The sequence below is a fragment of the Camelus dromedarius genome, chromosome 14 (assembly GCF_036321535.1).
Source record: "Camelus dromedarius isolate mCamDro1 chromosome 14, mCamDro1.pat, whole genome shotgun sequence".
NCBI classification, from domain to species: domain Eukaryota; kingdom Metazoa; phylum Chordata; class Mammalia; order Artiodactyla; family Camelidae; genus Camelus; species Camelus dromedarius.
This window is the reverse complement of record NC_087449.1, coordinates 28173728-28190995: the sequence shown is the minus strand read 5'-3', so window position 1 is coordinate 28190995 and position 17268 is coordinate 28173728. Positions and strand designations below refer to the sequence as shown.

The 17268-nt window shown below is 45.4% G+C and overlaps 1 long non-coding RNA gene across 2 annotated transcripts in view; it reads left to right on the top strand.

Annotated features, from left to right (window-relative positions):
- The first annotated feature begins 468 nt into the window (after nt 1-468).
- Nucleotides 469-17268, top strand: part of LOC116156883 (uncharacterized) — a 70444-nt gene continuing 53644 nt past the window's right edge. For both annotated transcript variants that reach the window (XR_004140792.2, XR_004140788.2), the window contains exon 1: nt 469-657. This is a non-coding gene — a long non-coding RNA (uncharacterized LOC116156883). The remainder of the gene's footprint in view (nt 658-17268) is intronic.

Here is a 17268-nt window from a genome sequence, read left to right as displayed (position 1 = left end):
TGTGCCACCCCCAGGCCAAACCTAACACTGGCCTTCCACACCTCCTTACTGCTGGATGGACCCAAAGGGCTGGGTGACTCATCTCATTCTGCCCATCTTCTCCTTGGAACCTGACACTGGCCCGCCTTGTGCAGAGCATGGGCCCCACCTGTCACATGAGGAACCCTAAGGGTTTGCTGTGTAGACCACGGTATACAAGACACTGTACGTGCTGAGTGGCTTGAGTTGGGTCCACCTGACTGATGGCTCGTCCACAAGTCTCCTGAGAACCAGAACAATCCTCAGGCACATTGAGCAACCAGCTTCCCTTCCTCGCCCCCGGCAGGAGCTGGGCCAGGGAAAGTGAAGAAACCTGTTCCGGGCCTCCGCGGGGTGAGCGTGGGCAGGCCCCTGCCGGGAAAGGGGCGGCTGAACCCGATTCCATTGCTCCCGGACCGGATGCAGCCCCGTGACTAGGGCGGAGGCCGGAGAAACGCGCGTCCTGGGCGCACCTGTGTGTCCTCCAGGGCAACGCTGGCTTTGGCAGTGATAAGACTAGGGGCTCTAGGTCAGCGATCACCCGGATTGCGACTTCCGGCTGCTAAATCAGGCGAGCGGGCGCGGCGGCCGCCAATCAGCTGACAAGTAGGACTGGAGGGGGCAGTGGACATCCAGTAGGTAGGTGAAGGACGATGAGGGAAGGGGCGGCGCCCAGAAACACCTGGGCCATCGCGCTGCTGTCCTGACGTCGCAACCGCGCATTTTGTGCTTTACCCCTGCGCCTCCGCCGGCAGCGCGGTTGGGTGGAAAGAGCCCGGGACCGAATTGTATTTGAATCCAGCTGTTCTACCTACCGGTGTTTGTGTCCTGGAGTAAGTGTGTTCGCTTGCCTACCTGAGCCAGCGTTTAGCCAGATGAAAAATGGGAATCCCTCCCTCAAAGCGCGGTGTGAGAAGGCAGTGAAATTACATAGGAACTATGCCTAGCACAAGAGTAAGGTGCCCAGAAAATGGAGTTCCCCTTTCTCTTCTTTATTTCAGACCCAGATCCCGCTCCCAGCCCTGAAGTCGCGCCCCCACAGGCGACCTCAGGAAGGCGGGGTTTGTAGGGCAGGCACTCTGGCTTGGTAATACTACAGAATGATTCGAGCTTCACTTTGCCAAACTATCTGATAGGATGGGACGTGTGGGAGGATTCAAAAGGCCTCCTTTGGGTCGTGTTTCTGTGATTCTAGGAGGTCATTTCAATGCATTCTTTGATTCACGTTGTTTATTCATAGATTCCTATCAGGCTAAGGCCGCTTCTTACAGCCTCCCCCGCCCCCGGCGACGTTCCGGCCCGCCAACGTTTCATCCATACAAGGCCAGCTTCCACCGGCTGCTTTTGTGTAAATAAAGCCTGGCCTTCTGCCCGCAGGTTGCCGCGGGTCCCGCCCCGGGAGCTGGCCGGTGGGGGAGGCGGGACCGGTGCCACCGCTGCAGCGGGGCCTCGGGAGGCTGGAAGCCGGCCCCGCCCAGCCCTTGCTCAGGGGCGGGCGCTCCGGGGCCACCGGAAGGAGCAGAGCGAAGAAATCCAGGCTCAGACCCTCAGAGTCCCCACCCACTAGCACCCTCGTCCATGGGTCATCCAGCGCAGGGCAGACCCTTAGCAAATACCATCCCGAATCCTCCCAGCAACGCTGCGAGTCTTCTCCCCATTTTATAGACGGGAGACTGAGGCTCAGCAAGTGTCAATGGCTTAACCGAGGTCCCACGGGCAAAAAAAAAAAAAAGGCAGACCAAGAACTTCTAACTGAATATTTTTAATGGTAAAACCCAGTCTTCCCCACCCCACTGGTCACCAGTGAGATTGTAAAGGTCTTACTGGGGAAGAATAAAAAATACCCACGACGAATCAGATTGACAGATGAAAGAGGGTTGAAAGGGCCTTCCAGGGCTTCCTCTGTGTCTCAAACAGAAGGACTCAAACCACTGTTTAAATCACAGACTATTTTTCCTGGGTGACAATTTTACCTCCTTTCACATTAAATATAATGTAGATTTATTAAAACAGATAACAATGGTGAAGAATATAACTTTCAGAATTATTGTAGCTGAAAACAGAAGACTTCAAAGAAAAGTCAGGCTGTTTCCACAACGTACACCTTTCTCTCGAATGTGCAGAAACACTGTCGACGTCAGTCACACAGATGGGCAAACTGAGGCCCCAACCCAGTCCCACTGAGAGTGAGAGGCAGAGCGAGAGGAGATTCGAGACTTCCGGGGCTCTCGGCCTGGGGTGCTTTCTGCTGGAGGCAGGGGTGCCCTCGAACAACCACTGCTGATCTTTGTCACTCAGCCAACAAAGTAGGGGCGATTCTGAGTAATCAGCGCGGCTGGGGCTAAAAGCGAAAGGAACGCGCGGGCTACGGGCCCCGGAGGGCTGCGGGTGGAGAGCCCCGGCGCCCGCGCAGGCGGGGCCCCAGCCGGGGTTCCCGCGGGGCAAGTGCGCGCAGGAGGCGTCCTGCCCGGGCAGCTCTCTGCAGTCCCGCCCCGCGCCGCAGACCCGCCCCTGCTCCAGGCCTCTCCGACCTATCTGCCACCAGAGAGTCCCCGGTCCTAAACCCCCAGTCCCAGGAGGGGCTGAGAAGATGAGCCGGGACATCTGGCCAGCCCACCCAACCTCAGGCACCGGGGACCGGTGGCACTCTCCTTTCGCGTGGGGACGAGTCAGGTTCCTAGGCTTAGTCTTGAATCCGCCCTTGATACTTGCTAACTCTAAGGTCTCGAGAAAATGACTTAAGCTCTCTCACTCTCAGTTTCTGCTTCCATCATATGGGGGTTAGCGGCTCTTACCTCATATAATTGTTGTGAGAAGTAAATGTGTGCCTATCTGTAAAGGCCTAGAACATTAAAACAAACAAACAAACAATTAAATATTGTTTTGCTGTTACTGTTAGGCGGGCCTGGGTAGGAATCTCAGGCCAGTTCAGAACTGGAAGATCTGGGCAGAGGTACTTCCTTCAGTTCTCCCACCTGGAAAAGGGAGCTTCATTACACTTTATGTTACAGGGTGGGGGTGAGGCCAGATGAGCTCCCCAGCCTGTAGCAAGTCCCCAGGTGGTTATGTTTGCAACTCTTATGGTTTGCCAGTGCTGTCTTAAGCACTTTGCACTTATGAGCTCATTTCATTCTACAATTACAATATGAGAGAGGTATTACTGTTTACCATTTCACAAGTAGGCAACTGAGGCACAGAGAGGTTGAATGATTATCTAAGGTCACACAGTGACTAAGTTGGATTGGCAGCCACAAAATCTGGCTTCATACTCCATATTCCTACCCTCTACCAGATATGCCAGGCACAGTGCTAGGCCTGGGGAATGCAGCCAGGAATAATGTCACACAGCCATCTCCTCAGCAAAGGGCTGGATCTTCTTTCTGAGTTTATCAGGCTTCCTTACATATGCTAAGCATTGCACACACTTTATCATATTTCATATGCATTGTGCACATCTTGGTATTCAACATTGTTAATTTCCCTCTTCCTGTATTTTTGAGGTCTAGTTACAAGTCTACGTGGAGGGTGGATTTTAGGTGATAGAACATTTGGTGTCTAGCAGGTGCTTCGAACACCTGAGTTCCTCCTTCCCTGAACTTAGTGATCTCCCAGTTAAACAGACTGAAAGTGCACATGCTTAAGGTTTAGACCTTTTAATAATAATAATTGCTTCTGCCTCTGAGAATTACTGTCAGTGCTGTGGGGTTCCCAGAACTGAGGATGAACTTACTGTATTTATCACTTAATCATTTCCAAAACAGCTTATGACTCGGACATCTTTAGTTAAAGGTGCAGAATTCTCTCTCTCCAGCCCTCCCTCTTTGGGGTGCCTGTGATAACTCTTGCTGTAAATGGCTAAAGCTATTAAATATAGAATGTAGATCTTCCTGCGATGCAAGTATAAGCTGTCGTTACATTCATTCCTTAAATGTTATGATCATCTCAAACTTGGCTTTTGCAATTGAATCCTTGAGTTAAATGTGGAAAGCAAGAAGAAAAAAACAGCGTAACGGTTGGAAATAAAAATGTGCAGTGGGTAGGTTTCCAGAGCCATAAAAAAAAAATAAAAAAGCTTTAAATTTTCAAAGATTTTAAGGCTGATCTGGTTCCAGACAGCATACCCTAAATTCCCATCATCCACCGTGGCTGTATTCTGAAGGTTAAACTGCTTTTAGACAATGCAATGAGCTCAATTGATGACCAACTATTAAATTGTGAGTTTTCCTCATATGTGAGACAGCCTGTGGAGAGTGTTTGGCACATGTTGGGCACTCCAGGGAAAGCCATTATGATTAGGGACCAGGATGCAGAGGGAGCATCACTCACCTGACATTTATTGAGCATCTAATATGTGGTAGTTGCTTGTAAGTCCATTATTTCAAATAAACCGATAAACCGCACAATAAGCCTGTGAAGGAAGTACCATGTTATAGAGAAAGAAATCGACACTTCAAGAAGTTCATTAACTTGCCGTTCTCTCCAGGGAGTAAGTTATACAGTCTGAGTTGAAATTTGGGTCTGCCTCCAAGTTCAGCAGTTGATTCTCTCTGCTTTTTCCTGTATGCCTGGCTGTCAGTCATCTTAGACCTGGAGGCTAAAATCAGAGGGGGCGTTAAGATCACCACAGCCAGGGTTTCTTTGGCCTTTTTTGTAATCCAGGTTGCCCTAGATAAACACAAAAACCTCACACCTTCTCCTAAGGAATTTCAAATTCAAAATAATTTAAATATCATGATTCAAAACCGATCAAAGCAGAGGGACAGCATTCTCAGTATTTTGATTTTAAGCAAAATAAGTGTTCCCATGGCCCCCTCTCTGGCTCCCCTACTCCTCACCAGTGGAGATCTGCTGACAGTGCCCCCACCCCCTGGTCATTTCCTTCCCAGGAGGGAAGTTGAGCCTGGAGAGGAGTGAATTGCCAGTGACATGATCCACACTTGAACTCAGGTCTGACTGACTGGCTCCAAATGTGGTATCTTTTGTCTAAACACCTCATTTACCTCTCAGTTCGGTCTCTCCTTGTGACTTAGCTCAGGGTTCACACTTCAAGTGGACTTCATCACCTGGAGTTCCAGAATGTGCCATCCTTCCAGGTCTTTGCTCAGCCAGTTCCTCTGCCTGGAATGCCATCCCTCCCTCTCTGCCTGTTTGCCTGGTCAACTCCTATTCATCAAGATTCAGCTGAGATGCAGCTCCCTCAGGAAGTTTTCTGGGCTTTCATCTGTATCCGAGTAAAGGGACTGATTCTTCCTTCCTGCCTGTGGAGAATGATCTCCTGGCATTTGTTCATACTTCAGTGTTGTTTGCAAGTCTCTCCCTCTTAATCACTTATGACCTCTCTGCTCATCCCACCCCCACCACTGCCAACCTTGTGGGGACTGGGATGGAACTACATCTTTGTAATTTTTTAGCAGAATGCCTGGCATATAGCAAGCACTCAGTAAATGTGTGTGAAGTAAAAATATGCATACACACTCACACTGAATGTCACTCACCCAGGCTATAAGCACTCATAGACAACTGTCCTTTTTTGAAGCAATAGGGAGCCACTGCAGGCTTTGGAGGTAGAGAGTTTCTTGATCCACAGGTAACACAGAGACTTGCTCATGGGATCGAAGCTATAGATCTCCCAGTTTCCAGACCTTTGCCTTTGTAATATTTCCCTGGAAAGGTTTTATTGGATAAACAAGAGGCTGAGGAAGAGAAGGTATATTCATTCATTCTTTGTCCATTCAAAGAATATTGCCTGCTCTCTCCACGTTGCAATTTTGGGCACCACAGAGATAGCAGTGAGCAAGGTAGACAAAATATCTCCTCTCATGTCATTTACATTTTCCTGGGGAAGAAAGACAATAAATAAGTAAAAATAACAAATGTCTCAGTTTGGATGGTAATAAATATTATGGAGAAAGAACAGGATCCCAAAAGACAGATGGAGTGGAGGATGGACAGATAATTTTAGGTGGGGAGGTCAAGAAAGATTCTTTGAGGAAGTGGCATTTGGCAGAGCCTGGAATACCATGAGGGAGGGAGCTAGATGAAATCTGGAGGAAGCATATTCCAAGCAGAAGTGGCAAGTGCAAAGGCCCTGAGGTGGGCTGGGATAGGTCCCGGGTTGTTTTCAATGGCAACTGGCAATTTAGTAGGTGAGATAAGATCAGCATGGCCATTTGTTCTGAGCTCAGCCCAGCTGTGGGTGAATGAATGAGTGAATGGATGAATGAAACATGGTCTGTCAGCCAGGAAATTGGGCTGAATACTCTGGACAGATTTTTTAAAAAATTTTTAGTCAACAACAAAATGATGGATTGTTGAGCAAAATATAAGAACAATATAATCTTTAAAATGAATTTAAATGATCAAAATAGAACAAAGTCAGAGTGAGTTTCTGAGTGTAAAATAGATGGCATTTTAGTGTTTATTCCTTAAAACGGAATCTGCCAAATACAACCCAGGGTTGTTTCAGTTGAAATGTAAAAGTTGCTTTCACTGAGATGCCACCTGCAGAGGGTAGCTTCAGCTCGATCCTGCTGGGGGACTCTGGAGTGTGAGTTACACCTCAGTTACTCCTACTCAAGGCTAGGGAGCTACAGCATTTGACCGTTCCCCCAAGAACAACACTTGCCATTGAAGTCACACCAGAGGTGGTCCCTCCCCATCTCCTCCAGTAAACAATGAAAAGGAATCCCACTGGAATCTGATTAGAACAATGACATTATCTGATACAGTAAGAGAGAATAAAAAAGGATGGTCTGGACCATGCATGTATCACTTATTATACATAATATTCATTATACGTAATGATTATAGGACCCAGGACAGTTATGGGAGAGCAGACTCCCAGGTCCCTAGGCACAGTTTACAACCCCTTGGTTTGCTTTTACTCAGCCTGGAGGTGGATAAACACACACTTTATTGCAAGAGGGCAGGGAGCAATGTGAAGACAAAAGGACTGGAATTCAGTTTGCATCCTTATTTCAACTCTGGAGTGCTGTGTGACTTTCAGCATGTTACTTAACCTCTCGGAACTTCCATTTTCTCTTCTAGAACACCTAAGGCCCAGCCAGACACCCCAGACCCAGACATTTCCTACCAACATTACCTTGTCATTCGGGGCCCCCTACGATGTGCCTACAATGTCTCTGAACAATGAAAATGATAATTTCTGTTTTTCAGGAACCAAACGAATTCTGGCTGGACTGTGCATAATTGATATTCTTGCTTTATAAGTCATGCAGCCTTGACTTTGCTTGTTTTATTGCTTGTAATTATAGGGTCTGGGTCCAGAAACTTGAAATACGTTGGCAGAGGAGAAATTTTATACCTTTGTTTGGAGCTAGAGGGAAACTTTAAAAAAGATCAGGGGAAAGGAAAATCAACTCAGGTTTATTGAAGATGCAGTGATGTTGGGGTTGGGGTCCACTGTTTGATCACTCTTTGACTTCTGTCAGCCAAGCTGACTTAAGGATCTTCAAGAGTTGCATTTTAATATCAAGATTTGGAGGTGGCAGTAGTGAGGAATCTCAGAGCTATTAGAGGCAGGGGGAACCTGGATGTCCTACATGCTGGTGGGACTTATCAGGGACAGGCCCGCTCCCAAGTGACTGGTACCCTGCTAAGTTTGGTGCTGAATGAGTAAGTGGATGATTTGCTCCATGTAGGATGATAGATCCTGCTCTCCAGTCCCAGTTCCACCTCTCAGGTAAGTCCTTTACCCTCTCGGGATTCCATTCCTTCCACTGTAAAGTGGGGCGCATCAGACTTGCCCAGCCTACCTCCTGGGGTTGTTTCAAGAGTCAGATGCTATGCAAATGTACCTGTCAATTACGTGTGATAATGCATGAAGCCAGCAGGATAAAGTGACTGTAGTCTCTCTGCAACTGATTAGGGTGACCTCGGGAAAGTATTACAACTTTACTAAAGCCTCCTTTTTTTTCATCTGCAAAATGAAGGTAATCCCTGTCCTGCCAAATTCATAGCGATCCCATGAGACAATGTATAAGAAAGCATCTTATAAACTGTAAAGTGCTGAAGGAAAAGTGAGGAATTATCATTTTCCTCTTCCTCATCCCCTTTGTCATTATTATATTCCCTCGTCCCTGAGAGGATCTCCAGTGAGGATGTGTTCACATCCTCCTCATTGGGCTGCTGCGCTCAGATCCCAGCCTTCCAAGTCAGAGAGGATTCTGCTCAATTCCCCACTCTATCAATTACTAGCTGCTGTGTGACCCTGGGTGAGTCACTAAACCTCTCTGAGCACTTCAGAGAATGCAGGACAATGAGACCTGCTTCAGAGGTGTTTGTGGCAAGACTCAAGCAAGAGAGCATGTGTGTATCCAAAACAGCATCTGGTATAATTTCAATCAGTGCCGATGACTTCTCTTATCCACTCCTCTTCCCCAACTGGGCTCTTCAGATTTAAATCCACAATCATGTGGCCATAGTCGGGGGTTGGTCTGGTTTATTCTTGAAACTACTTGTCACATGCGAAGCTGAATCATGGTGAATTGCATGAGTCCCCTTCTCCATTAGGCTGTGAACATCTAAGAAGGGCACGCGTCACTTGCGGTTCTAGCCCCCAGAATGGGGAGGACATGCTGTTCTAGGCATATATGTAGGGGGTGTTGGGAAGACTGGCTAGAATGCATGTAAAACCTTGCATTGTGGTACCTGGCACATGGGAGGCCTTGGTGATTAACCCCTGACTGACTAAAAGCTCTGGCCAGCATTGCAGTCTATCACTGACGCTGTTCTTTTCCTGGACAGAAGGAATTGGAGCAATTTCAGAGGAGTGGCATACCAAGGGGGATACCACTTGTCTCATACCATTTGCCCTGGAGAGGAAGTGTATTTTACTTCTGACATTATTCAAAATTGCTGGCACATGGTGATAATAAAAAAAGACTGACTCATTAAATTTCCTTTTTTAAGTGTGCACCCCCTTATTACCTGCACCCAGATTGGACTGTTCCTACCTCCCATCTTTGATTCATCACTGGCTCATAAAATTAAGAGGGAGATGGTGTGGTGTGAGGGTGGGGGTGGTTGGGGGCTAAGGGATGCTGTGATTACAAAGCGGTGAGATGATTGCATATGGAGGTGGGTGCGTGGCTCTGTAGGAGCACTGAGGTCAAAGCCACCCACCCACCCACCCACCCTGGTGCTGAGGCTGAAATCTGGGGACGACGCCAGGCAAGGCTCACAGCGGAGAAATCTCTAGGCTGGGCTGGCAGGAAGAGCAGGGCCATGCCAAGCAGGGAAGGGGAGGAAGGGCTGTCGGGTGTAAGTGGCAGTGCCTGCCAAGGCACAGAGTTTTCACACTGCATGCAATATTCTGGGAACCTCAAGTAGGAGGGTTTGCTTGGGGCAGATCCAACAGGACATATTACTTGCATTTAAAAACCTCCCAGGGAATAGTCTGAATTCCCGTTTTCTTGCAGATTCTGAGGAAGATTCTAGCCCGCTGCTCTATCGTTCTGTAAATGCAGAGGTTGGTGGAACCCTGTGTTGGCCCAGAGCCATCAGAATATTTCTCAGGGAAAGCCCTTGGGCCAAGACGTCTGTTTTTTCTTTTCTTTGGAAACTATGGTGCTCTTTGTGAAAACAAAGGAATTTGGATTCTGTTCAGGAAAAATGTAACCTACAAACAAATAGCCTTGGAAAATCTGTGCCTCACCCTGAGTGCCTGGGTCAGGCACCGGGAGCACCGCGCCCTTCTGCTGCTTTCTAGCAGGAGGCCACCTCCTTTTTCCTCTTCTGTATGTTGTCTCTGGCCGCCCAAAGGGCCGCACCTCCTTTCCAGGCTTCTTCCTTCCCTGATGCTCAGGGCCCAGGTCTTTTCAAGTGCCCTTGCTCTGCCTGGAATGTGCTTCCCCTTCCTGTCTGCAAGCCCTTCATCCGTCTTTAAGATCCAGTTCCCGCATCGCCCCCCAGTTCTGATTTCCCCTAGATAATTGGTTTCTCCTCTACTGTGTTGCTCTGGATAATTTAAAATTTAAATATTCTTTCCTTTTTTCTTCCTTTTTTTTCTTTCCCAGATAACAATCCCTGATTGTATTTTTTTAACTATATATAATAATAAAATAATGGCTGCCAACTTAAATTCTTGCTATGTGCCAGGCAGTATGATACATAATGTTACCCTAGATGCAAAGTGCTTGGGACAGAAATTGGCACATAGTAAGTTCTCAATAAATGTGACATTATTATCTTAATTCTCTCATGGCACTTGTAGCCAATACATTTATCATGCACATTATAATGCACATTACTGGTCTGTGAGCTCCTTGAAGGCAGGGACTGTATCTTCTTTCTCTAGTATCTCCAAGCATGTAGATTTCCAAGGGGTATTTGTTGAGTGAACATCTAGCCACTGAAACTTATGACTGAGTGCAGAGATTTATGCCATGAGTTCCCAAGTCAATTTAACGTAGCTGTACCTATAGAATTTAGGGTGGGAATCAGAGGGGCTGGGCTTAATTCTGTTTCACCTACCTACTAGCTTTGTGATCTTGAGTAAATTAGCCAATCTTTTCTGACCTCTAGACACCTATTTTCCAAAATGGGGATAATAGTCCTTAAATTGCCTTCCTCACAGGTTTTCCTTGAGCCTCGAGTGAGCTAATACATGGGAGAGTTTTGTGAATTGTATTTTATATATGTGATACATTATTGTTGGAATCATTCTGGACTCCACTGCCATCACCACCATAGCTGACAGATCATGAGTCCACAGGTAGCTCCAGTTGGCAAATTACCAGCATGCCGTTTTGGGTTTTCATGATGTCTAAAATGTAATATCTTGATGATTGGGATACTACTGTTTTTTCTCTTCAAAGCATGCATCCAAGGTGTTAATCTCAACCTTTCTAAAGGTTTTTGAATGGACTTTGATTTTACCACTTGATTTCTTTAAAATCTATGACCCTAAATTTCACAGTTACATTTCCTCTCAGGAAATGTTCTGAAAGGATTATAATCAAACAATCATAGTATTTATTGGAACTAGATACTAGGGATTATAAGAAGGAATGAAAAGAAGTGTAAGACATGGATTTCTTTACTCTCAAGGAGCTTACTATCTTATTTGGGAGCTTGGACTGAGTTCTAAGTTTGTGCACAAAGTATGCGATCTGAGGAAGGAGAGATCCCGCTGTGTTGAAGTGGCTTGTGAACCTTTCAGGGAGGAATTGGTCCTTAGGCTAAGCTTAAAAGGAGACCAATGTTTAGACTGAAACCCTGGGAATATAATTCATAAGACAACTCTAGGGACATTGCCTAGTGCTGCTAACACTTCCCTTTCAGCAGGGTTGTAGATTTCTTTAGTTCCTGGTGGATTTGGAAGAACACATGAGAACACTCTAGAAATGTACTCATTGATAAATGTCTGAATCCAAAAAGCTGCTGATATTTTGTGGCTGAAGCTTTCATGATGAGGAAATAAAAACTCTCTACTTTAACAAACAAAAAATAATGTTTAGTCACGATGTATGTGTCTGAAAGATGTTGGAGAGAAAGCTGTTTACAGAACATTGTAGCCCTCTAACTTCAGCATGATAATAGCAACAAGTGCTCGTGGATTAGTAAAGCCGGCACACACTGCTGAGTATAGGGTGATAGTAACAATAACCCAAAGAAGACAATTTTTTAAATACATAATTGTAAACAACTTAGGAGAAAAAGAAAATGAGAACGCTAGGTCTGAATGTGTATGTAATGCATCCAAAGCCACAGTCAGAGGTCAATGTATAGACTTCATGTTTTCACTTAAAAATATGAATAAATGAAAAGAAAGTAACTAAATGTCTAACCTAAAAATTTATAAAATGGGCAGCACAACAAAACTAAAAAAAGGACAAAAAAATTCAAGGATAGCAAGTGAATTAGAAAATCAACAAAATAGTAGAATTCATAAGTAAATTCATGAACTGGTTCTTCAGGGAGGAAAGTAAAATAAGCAAGCCTACAGGATCTCTACTTCAGAAAAAAGAAAAAATCAAATAGCCTATATCTGAAAAGTTTCTATAATTTGTAAAGCATTTTCCCTTTCCTTATTATTCTTGGTCCCTAAACTAATCGTATGTGTTATATATTTGTATCTCTACTTTGCTGGTGAGGACCAAAGAAGTGAGATTACTGAGGATCAAAGAAGCAAGATCACTTCTTAGGGTCACACAACTAGTGAGTGGTAAAACCATGATTTGAACCCAGGTCTTCTAGCCTTGTTTAATATTCTTCCAATAATCCCATAGCACTCTCTTGGGCTGAGTATAAGACAGGACAGGTAAAACATCTGATATGTCTGTTCGTTTCCTGTGGCTGCTGTAACAAATGGTCACAAACCAGGTGCCTTAGAGCAGTAGAAATTTATTCTGTCAGAGTTCTGGAGGCTAGAAGTCTGAAACTGAGGTGTCAGCAGGGCCATGCTCTTTCTGAGGCCTCTAAGGGAGAACCATTCTTTGTCTCTTCCTAGCTTCTGGTGGTTGCCAGCAGTGTTTAGTATTTTATGGCTTACAGCTACAGCTCCCTGCTCTTTGCCTGCATCTCCCTGTGGTCTTCTCCCTGTCTGTCTTCACATTGTCTTTTCTCTACGTATATGTCTCCTCTGTTTTCTCTTCTTATAAGATGTAGGGATTTGTTTTCCAAATCCAGAAATTATTTTTAGTATGACCTCATCTTAATCATTTAATTGTATCTGCAAAGATACTATTTCCAAATAAAGTCACATTCTGAGGTTCTAGGTAGACATAAATTTTAGGAGAGCACCATGCAACCCAATACAATGTCCTGACTTCTTATGATTGTGGTCTCAAAAATCCTTACTGGGCTCCATCCACATAACAAATCTGTACATGCAGCCAGCCAGACAGTCAGTGATCATTTACTGAGTGATTAAAATGTCCCAAGTACCTAATTAGATGGCCCACAACACATCAAGAAAAAGGCACTAAGGCACTTGGGATCTTAGGCCACATCATTGGGGTTTATTAAGCTAGGGACCGATGGGAATGATAGACCTAGTCCACTCGTTAGACCAGTTGGAGAGCTGTTCAGATGCACTTTAAGAAGGAGGTAAAGTGGGACAGGTTCAGAGGACAGTGACATAGATCCTAAAATCTTATTAGTCTGGCCACAGTGACTGTTAGAATACCTGGGAAAATCTCAGGTGTGTACACGGGTGGTGGGATGAAGTGAGAAAAGGCATAAGAATGCACTTCTGATACTTGAAGGGCTGCCGGCTCTAGGAGTCTAGGAAGCCACCTAGAAGTGGGTGACACCGGTACCTGCATCTGGGAGGTGTTCAGCCTTTAAGCTGCCAGAGCTGCTGAGGGACTCATCTGCTGAAGGAGCCAGAGGGAGATGAGGAGAGGAGGGGCTTGTTCGTGGATCTTATTCCAAGCTGGGTACTAGATACAGATCTCGGTTTAAAAATTGTAGAAACACATCCTCTAAAATTTCTTGCACGAAAGAATTTCTCAACATGAACACAGTGGTTTTCATAAAATGAAGATATTTTTATGTGTAAAAGACACAAGCCCCAACCTCCAGGGGCCCACAGTAGGGTGGGAGAGATCTAACACAAAAGAGAGGCAACCAGCTATAAAAATAGGCTCAATAAATATTTGAAGACTGAATGATTGAGTGGTTTTCTTCCAAGAATATTTTTGGTTGTAGTCACAGCATGGCCTTTATCGTTGGGTGAGCAACTGGCCCAATTTGCTGGGTTCTGGGAGGTTTCTTGGGACATAGTGCTTTTAGTGCTAGAACCAGGAGAGGCCCAAGTAAACTGAGATGAGCTGGTCATGCTATTTTACCGGCTTTTTAAAAAAGGAAGGAAGACATAAAAGCAATTATGGTGACAGCATCAACAGCGGTTATCAGAGCAGAGACAGGGGCGCACGTGGTCTTTAAGGGGGAGCCAGGCAAGGCTCAAAAGCTTCATCAGAGCGGAGACGATGCCTGTCTGGTCATTGCTATATTCCCTGCACCCAGCACAGTGTTTGGCACATAACTGGAGTTCAGTTGCTATTAGTCAAATACATGAATTCATTAACAGAAGTCAAAAAGCATTGAAGCCAAACCTGAAACGTTATGTAGCGTTCTGACCATAGGAGAAAGGGGTGTACAAAGAAGTTTCTAAAATAGAGTCTTTGGATATAGTAATTGGTAAATATAATGTTTAATGAAATCTAGTATTTTTCCTATGGCTATTAATATAGCTCTTGGGGAAAGCCCTTAAAACATACATTTCCTCCATTCTTTATTTTTTTTTTTCCATTCCTGCAGATCCTCCCCCGCCTTCCGTTTTTGCTTCCTTCCCTTTTTTCTGTTGGAAGAGATAATGCTCTTTGCAGAGAGGACACCACTAGAATCTCTTTCAGGGCAAGTCTAAGCGGCAAATAAACCAGGAAAGTGGTCTGCTCGGGAATGCACAGAGGTGCAGGCGGGGCAGGAAGGATGAGAAGGACGACAAGTCTGGATGGTTGGAGCAGCATGGGAGGAGGCAGGGGGTGGGAGCATCAGGGCTGGGGAAGGCGCGTGGGGCCACATGGTGAAAGGTCCAGCTGCAGGATCACCGCCCGCCGTGAACTCCCGCGCCTTGGGCCACACAGGTGTTTCCTACTGGATTCTTATTATGGAGACAAAGTGTGAGCATTACTCCTGTGAAAGAAAGAGAAACATGTATGGAACACCTGCTCTGCCAGGCACTGCTGGGTCCTTTTATATGCATGATCCATGCATGCATTTTGAAAGGATGTATTACTAACCCCCATTTCACAAATGAAGAAACTGAGGCTTCAAGAAATTTGGTGACTGGCCCAAGATGTAGTTGACTAGTTGAACTCGGGTCTGTCTGGCCTTACAACGGTGGTTTCCAACTTCCTATCTTCCTTTTAATAAAAGCAGAACCTTTTCCATCCTCCTCCCCCACCCTCTGCTTCCTGCCTCTTCTCAAAACCAGTGGAGCCTTCCTCACCAAATGCACCTTCCACTAAGCTCAGCCTGCTCTGTCCTCCTTAGAAACAAGTCCAGATCTTGGTATCTCTTTGACATTAAATACATTATTTCGACCTGGACAGAACCCTTAGATTTTGTGCTAGTCTTTAACTTTCATTACTCCTCAGGAATATTTCCAGCAAGCGTTACTGGCCCATAAAGATGTGCCTCTTAAAGGGGCATAGTTACCCACAGTAGGAAGCGATTGGGAATATTATGAACCCAAGCAGTCAAACTATCTCTTTGGGCTCATGGCCGTGACTGATTAGCAAACCAGAGAGAAAAACAAGAAACCCTGGGTTCCAGTCCAGGTACTGCCATTCACTAGCTATATGGGCTGAGTTCCTTTACATCTTTGGGCCTCAGTTATATTATTTACAAAAAGGATAAATTATACGTGCTTTGCTTACCCCACAAAACTATATTCAGAGATTACCTTGAGTGAAGTAATAAATCGTAAGTCAGAAAAATGTAAGGCAGAGGAAGGATGTTAGCTTTAACATTTGTGGGACAAAATGAACAAAAATAAAACATGAAATATTATTTTTATTTATTTATTTTACTGAGCTATAGTTGATTTACAATGTAGTGTTGATTTCTGGGGTACTGCATGGTGATTCAGTTATACGTGTATATATTCGTTTTCATATTCTTTCTTACTATTGGCCATTACAAGGTATTGAATATAGTTCCCTGTGCTATGCAGTAGGAACTTGTTGTTTATCTATTCTGTATAGAGTAGTTTGTATCTGCTAATCCCAAACTTCCAATTAATCCCTCCTCCCTTTCCCTTTTGGTAACCATAAGTTTTATTGTTTTTGTTTTTGTTTTTAAATGTCTGAGTCTCTGTTTTGTTTTATTTCTTGGTGGTTAGTCAGTGCAGGTAAAAGACACCCGAATTCAATCTAGCTTATGCCAAAAAGGGGACTTTATTTGCTTAGATAAATCAAGGGCAGGGGTGGAGCCCTGGGAATGGCTGCATCTGGGTCTCCAGTCCTGCCAGAACTCCTCTTGGACTCACTGTATATTTGCCTCCTTCTCTCCAGTTCTTCATGAGTGTCCTACGTGTGATGGGCACCACGACTGCCCAAGCTCCAGGCAACTTTTGTAGTCTTTTAAAATTCATGAAATATAACATACACTGAAATGTATATAATGATATATGTACAATTTAGGCTTCCATTTTTCCAAGCTTGTTATCAGAGAAGGAAGAGAGTTATCTCCCTCGAGCATGAGGTACAAAAATCCCACGGAAGCCCCATGATTGGCCTGGGTGGGTCATGTGCATGCCTTGGACAAACCACTGTGGCCAAGCATGGATACTACCAGCGACCCACCTCAGGTCTCTGGCCCACTTCGTGTAGCCAAGAGGCGGAGAAAACACAGACATGGCTACACCCACTTGTATTCGGAATTGAAACAATGAAAGATATGGGAAAGGGGATATTTCTGCAGGCTTCTGGTTTCTCTAGGATGCTCCAGCTCTGAGAGCACAGGCCTGCTAGGAGATGTAAGGTGGGAACTTTGCAATGATGGCACTTGGGATATCTAGCTGCTCCTTGCATGATATAAGTTTGGCTCAGTGTAATATGCAGATTAAGCACCTACTTGCTTCATCAAACTTAGTATAGAGAATGGAGTTAAATAAGCTGGCTCATGGATGAACTCTGACTGGTGCTCATTCAAATCCCATCATAGCAGGGAAGGCAAATATTGAGTAAATACCTGTGCTGCAAAAGTGAAGTCCAGAGCACCCAGCGGCACGTAACAGAGACCAAAAGAGGCACTGACATCAGCTCTGCTCAGTGTCATGGGTGAGAGGAAGTCCTTCTAGGGAAATAAGCTAGCACGTGCTTAGTCCTGGGATCGGAATGTGCGCACTGGAGGAAGTAAAAGAAGGCCAGATTGTCTTGATATAGAGAATGGGGTAGGGTGGGGTGAGGTGGGGGATGGCTCAAGATAAGGGAGGTAGAGGCCAGACAAAGCATCTGGAAAAATACTAAATGCTAGGTTCACAGTGTTCTCTCTCCATCTTTGGCCAGGGTTGCCCTGTGATCATTCCATGAGGCCTGTGGCCCAGTTCCCAAACCTGCCCCATCGTGTCATGGCATCCCCTCTAAGAGCAACATGAGCAATGGAAGGAAACTCAGCCTCTGGGAAATAGGTGCAGGGCCATTTCCCCCTTCAAAAAGGGCTAAGCTCTGCAGCTCATACTACTTATTATTCATGGTAATCATCACGTTGGACACCTCA